Source organism: Magallana gigas, chromosome 2 (assembly GCF_963853765.1).
Source record: "Magallana gigas chromosome 2, xbMagGiga1.1, whole genome shotgun sequence".
NCBI lineage: Eukaryota > Metazoa > Mollusca > Bivalvia > Ostreida > Ostreidae > Magallana > Magallana gigas.
In genome coordinates this window covers 27,352,565-27,358,413 of record NC_088854.1, presented here as the reverse complement: position 1 = coordinate 27,358,413, position 5,849 = coordinate 27,352,565, and the positions used below count along the sequence as shown (strand labels likewise).

Below are 5,849 nucleotides of genomic sequence, written 5' to 3'. Positions count from 1 at the left end.
TTTATACTGATGTTCTTTTAATTTGAAAAATGTATGCATGTAACAAGTTCTTTGACCCACAGGAACCAACTTTATAAATCATCGACAGATGCTGTAAACTGAGGTCGCCATTCTTGTAGATATGGTGTTCTCCCCTTCAATACAGAGGCAGAAATTCGACCCATCCTGACAACGGTAATTATCTCCTGTGTTGTAGATTTTACCCCAACGGGTACATGTATCTGTTAAAGAAACGGACCTCACTAGATAAGCATTTGACTTTGATTTTACTTGGGCCATATGTGCAATATTGAAGTTAGCCGACTTGAACAATATGTACTATATAAGGTACTTGGCTGGAAAAATATGGACAAAATTAAAGTTTATTGACTTAGACAATAGGGACAAGTATTCTTATATTAAAGTTCATTGACTTACTTGGACAATATGAACAGTCCCTTGGCCGGGGGATTTGCCGTCTCAATGGACATCTCGGGGTTTCGCATTGCCATGTCCTACAGTAAAATTTTCGTTGCGTGAAGTGACGGTGGCAAATTGTATTTTGAGTAGGAATGTCTGCGCTGTGAGTGTAAACGTCGCAGTTAAGGTATCTTTCTCTTTCTTCATCTGAAAAACCATGCCAGGAAATTGTACAATTTATTGTCATAATTTGGAATAGGTATCGAGACATATCGGTAAACATGTATATACTACACCGTTTGATAAACAATGTCTGAACCCCAGATGCTTATCTTAGAAATGCTTTAAACCAAAAATTGTACCAATTGGCATTGCAATTTTCAAGAAGTTAAAAAATGTTAAATTGTTAACGGCCAATGGTGTTAGGTCGCCCAAGTGACTCAGGGGACCGAAAGACTTTTTTTAAAAATTAAAGCAAATAAACTTTTCAGTAAAGAAAAACATTTAATATTATATATTAAAATTAAGGATTTTTTCCATATTTTTATACAAAATTAGTGCCTATGAACTTTTAATGTTATTAATGCCTTCCGACGAAGCAATTCTCCTTCAGAAATTACATTAAGATGGCTGAATGGTCGTGGCTTTTTAAAGACATTATTAATCTCTCTTGAAAGAAGATCGTGTGAATTTGATCGGAAAGCATTGTAAACATATTCAAAATATAACTAATCTAAGAACTCTAACAAAGTATTGTGGTGTGATTTATTGAGAATTGAACATAAGAATACTGGGGGAGATGTTAGTTTTATCAATCATTCGCTAAAAGGTATGTAAATTTGCTTTTCTTTATCGGCCAGGCTTTCCTCTGTCGTTGTTTACGATATAAAAATCCGACTAGAACAACACTACCCCGTAAATATTGAACTTGAAATTTTATACGTATCGTTAGTTTGATCAATGCTTAAATTGAAAAGTGCTGCTAGAATCCCATGTTGTGTGTTGTTTTGATGCAATTTGCCGTTTTCCGTGCAAACTATATAAAAGTTGGGAAGGTTTTACGAGAACCGGATGAATAACTTTTTAATAAGGAAAAACATATGATTCTAGCAGCGGTTTTGATTAAACTGAGATGATTTGCTTTCACTTGGTATGTTAATTTTATTTTGGAAACCGCGGGGTAGTGTTGTTCTATCTCATTTTATGTTAAGGAATACACGTAAGCTATTTATAGTTGTCACGTGATAATGCACCAGTGTGGCAGTTATGTACTACCCGATTTTATTGCACTGACATCTATTTTAAAGGACAATACTAAGTTTTTGATCTTATTCAAAATAATTATTTGATTCCACGATTTTGAATATAACAGTCAAAATAAGACGCTAAATTGCCCATATGCTTCCTTCACACCCCTGCGTAACAACATATGAAACAAAACTTAGCGAGAGGAATTAAAGGATACTCACTTATAACGACGCTTAACGGAATTTCAAACATCAAGGAGAAATATAAGATCGCCAATAAAACCCTCATCATCTAAAAAGTTGAAGATACATGTACAAATATTGTGAGTTTATAATTGCGTTGGAACTTGAAATGTTAAAGCTGTGTATCGTACGATATTAAACACTCCCTTATCTTTTAGACTATGAACTGGTTTGAAATACAAAAATATACCGTATTAAACTCATGCCTGACAATCGCAAGTAAATCGAACTGACCATTCGTTGACAAGCAAGCCTTAGGATGTCTGCAACCAGAATTCATCTGTTAGTCAACTAATTCACGCACGTACTTTTATTTTTATTGTTCATAAGAAAAAAATGTATTGACCATGGAAAAAGTACACATACTTCAACTATTATAATTTTTGAAAGTAGGTTCGGAAAACATGCTTATTAACTTGTTGAAACCTCAAGCCTACTCTTGTTGAAACTTCTCCATTTGACACGTGCACACTATACCGAAACAGACGCTAATGGGACGATAGCAAGCCATCTCGTGCATTTTTTAGCTGCTTGGATTACAAGAGGGTCTGGAGTCTACGTCTAGTTTAATACAAAAAAGGTCCTTGAAAGTCGGAGAAAAAATAAAAACTTTTTCGTCTTCGTTAAAATGTCTCGTTAACGACTTTAAGACTTTGTGATGTACACGTATTTTATTACATATAGTAATACTGTACATTGCAAAAATGCAAATGGTATAATTGATATATGCATCGCACTGGTAAAATTAATCATACTGGAAGGTCATTTGAAGGTCAAAATGAATACAAGAGTCCCGTTTAGAAAGGAATACTGATAAATATATTCAATTTATTTTTACATGTATATACCACTTGAATTCATCGAGCACGTGTCTCCGGTACATGCTTGTCAAAAGGGCTTTTAAAAGTTCACCTGAGCTGAAATTTCAAGACCTTTCTTAGTCGCCTTTTAGTAAGTGTATGTCTGCAACAATTCTTAACTTCCTTTTCAGAACTACTGGATCAATTTCAACCAAAATGTTCAAAAGATGCAAAGGTTTTATTTTTTATTTTCAAATGATTCAAGGGTTTGTTGATATCTCTTTAAAAATCAGCCACTGAAATTTCAGTGTTTTATTTTAGCGCAACTCCCTACAATTCTATTGTTTATTGGCTACTTATTTGCTTTTCCGGTCGACAATGTGACCTATCATAAAAATAGGAAGTTGTGAACCTTTTCAATAAAATGGCGGCCAGTGCTCCGAAATATTCACTGGGATCTCCGCAAGAACATATTCCAACGTGTGAAAAACACAATTTAATAATAGATATAGAATGTGAGGATTGCGGTGAATTTATTTGTTCCAAATGTGCCAAAACAGAACACAAAGATCACGACTGGAACACCATAACGTCAGCAGCTAGCCTGAGGAGAAGACAGCTGAAGGAGTATCTGTGTACGATAAGGGAGACGAATGTCAAAGAGATGGACAAGAAGATACAGAACGCAGCCAAACAAACAGAAGCAAACCAAAATCAATGTGATTCTGAGGTTTCAAAGCTTCAGAAACATTATGACAGGGTAATTTCTAAACTTAATGAATTGAAAATGAGCCACGAAAAAACATTGAGAGACAATCTGAGAAGTAATAATTTTGAAACGAGTAAGGAAAAAGTAGATTTGGAAAAGAGGAAGAAACAAGTATTAGAACTTGTAAAATTTTTGGAAGAGAGGCACTCTACCATGTCTGACTTTAGTTTGATGGACAATCTCAGAAACTTGGCCAGCCTTACTCTGATCACAGACTGTAATATACAAAGAGGGGGTCATCTACTTAGATACAGAGAAGGAATCATCGACGAGGGGTCCCTGGAGTTCTTGATGGGACAAACATTCGATTTAGATAGCATTGCTGTTGAGGTTATCGAAAAGAAATCATTTCAATATGGATATAAACCGATATATGTCTTAGAGGCAATCACTGAAGACACATACATTGTAGGGGAATTGGCCTCAGAGTACATGTACATTGAACGAGTTAACTTGAGAAATAAGGAGAGAGAAAAATTGAATCTAAATGTAAACGGTGTATGTGTAGCTGAAAATGGTGATGTTTATTTCACGAACGAGAGAAGCAAATCCATTGAACGGCTAGGAACAACGGGATCAGTCTCGACAGCATTTAGTACTGGTCCACTAATACCAGAGGGAATATGTTACTCAAATGAAGGGGGACTGCTGGTCACATTGAGGGATAGTGAGCGAGATAGATATCAACTGGGCCCACAGAACAGACGTTTGGTCAGACACGTGACACCCAATGGTGACGTCATCCGCGAGTATGAATACAACGCAGACGGTCTGACCAGGTTATTTACTGTGCCATACAAAGTCAGACAGAATTTTAACACTGATATATGTGTAGTGAACTGGACTAGTGGTGATACAAGTGAATTGGTTATTTTAACTTTCTCCGGAGCCCTGAGGTCCGTCTATCGTGGGCAGGACCCGACCAAGATATGTTTACTATCTGATGTGGTCTGTGACAGTCATTGCAACATTCTGGTCAGTGACGTCACGTATAGCTCAATTCATCTCCTGGGTCCTGATGGCGAGTTTATGAAGTTCTTACTAACAGAGAAGGAAGTCCAACACCCCATGTCCGTGGCTCTGTACAAATCCACACTGCGGGTAGGAGACATTGATGGACGTCTCTCAGTTTTCAATTATAAATCTTAAAACTACATACATGAGTATTACTAAAAATACTATATACATGTATGGTAATACATCATTATCTGACGATTTTAGAGGATGGATAAATCTGTAACAACTAACAAATACACGTTGTATTACCATCCTATTTATCAACATAAACCTAAATTGGTCAGAGTATACATGTTTGACAATTGTTTCATTCAGTGTATTTACAATTAAAGAATTGTATTCATAAACGCACGTGTATTGTTTTTCCGTATTGTTTATTTGCAAGTCAGCTTTTTTGGTATTTTATTTTAAGCGCTTATTTTACTGTCTGAAAGTACAAAACATTTTTTAAACAGAAAAAAGACAAAAGTTTAAGAAACAAAAAAACAATGAAATTAGTTTGGATCTCAAATGAAATGTATTGTGACGTCAGGTTTTGTACCCAAATTGAAACTTGTAATTTTGTTATAAAACGCTTAATTTTCATTGTTTTATTATCTTTATGTCATTTACACAAAGTCAGTCGGTAAGATTACTGATATAATCGTTACATAGTCATGTAGTGACCGGGTACAAGATGATACCTGGTTAGTAAATATCATACCTGGCGAGGCGAAGCAGGTCACTACATGACTATGTAACTAATAATATATAGTCATTTCAACTAGAAATACTTCAATCTAACAGTTTATCAAATTACTAGTATATAGTGAGGGGCCGTGTTTATTACATGTGATATTTTTATAAGATTATTGTGCCAGCACCTACAGTACTTTGGATTTAAAAAGATGCGGATTTTAAGTAGTCGAATGAGCAATGTTTGCTTCAATATTTTTTTTAAAAATTCATTTCGCTACATGTATGTATTTTAAAAGTTATATCATGAAGAATTGGCATCTCACATATTTATTATTAAAAAGATATGCACTGAAAATTGCCCCATGCATGGTGAATTTGTTGTGTCCGATCATTGCATGGCAAAATTAATTCATCAAAATTTGTTCCAATACTAGTATCTGTGGTAGGTAAAGCACATTTATTAATTCACATTCCAATTCACAAAATTCAAATTACCTGTTTGTAAAAAATCATTGTAAATAAAAGTTTAATGATGGCGTATCTGACTTCGTTAATTTTGTCCAATCCAAATTATGTGTCCGATGAATGGTAAACTCACTGTATTGTACAAATGTATAGATGTAGTTAACATTTAGTCTAATAAGTATTAAGAAGTAAGGTTTGGATCTTGCACCAGTATTTATAACAAACAATTAA

General features: G+C 34.8%; 1 long non-coding RNA gene across 1 annotated transcript; it reads right to left on the bottom strand.

Annotated features, from left to right (window-relative positions):
* LOC105317585 (uncharacterized) lies at positions 1 to 2,258 on the bottom strand. Its single transcript, XR_898331.4, has 4 exons — positions 2,124 to 2,258; positions 1,869 to 1,938; positions 418 to 606; positions 1 to 221 (listed from the first exon to the last, which is right to left on the bottom strand). It is a non-coding gene; the product is annotated as an uncharacterized lncRNA (long non-coding RNA).
* Between the last annotated feature and the right edge of the window lie 3,591 nt (positions 2,259 to 5,849).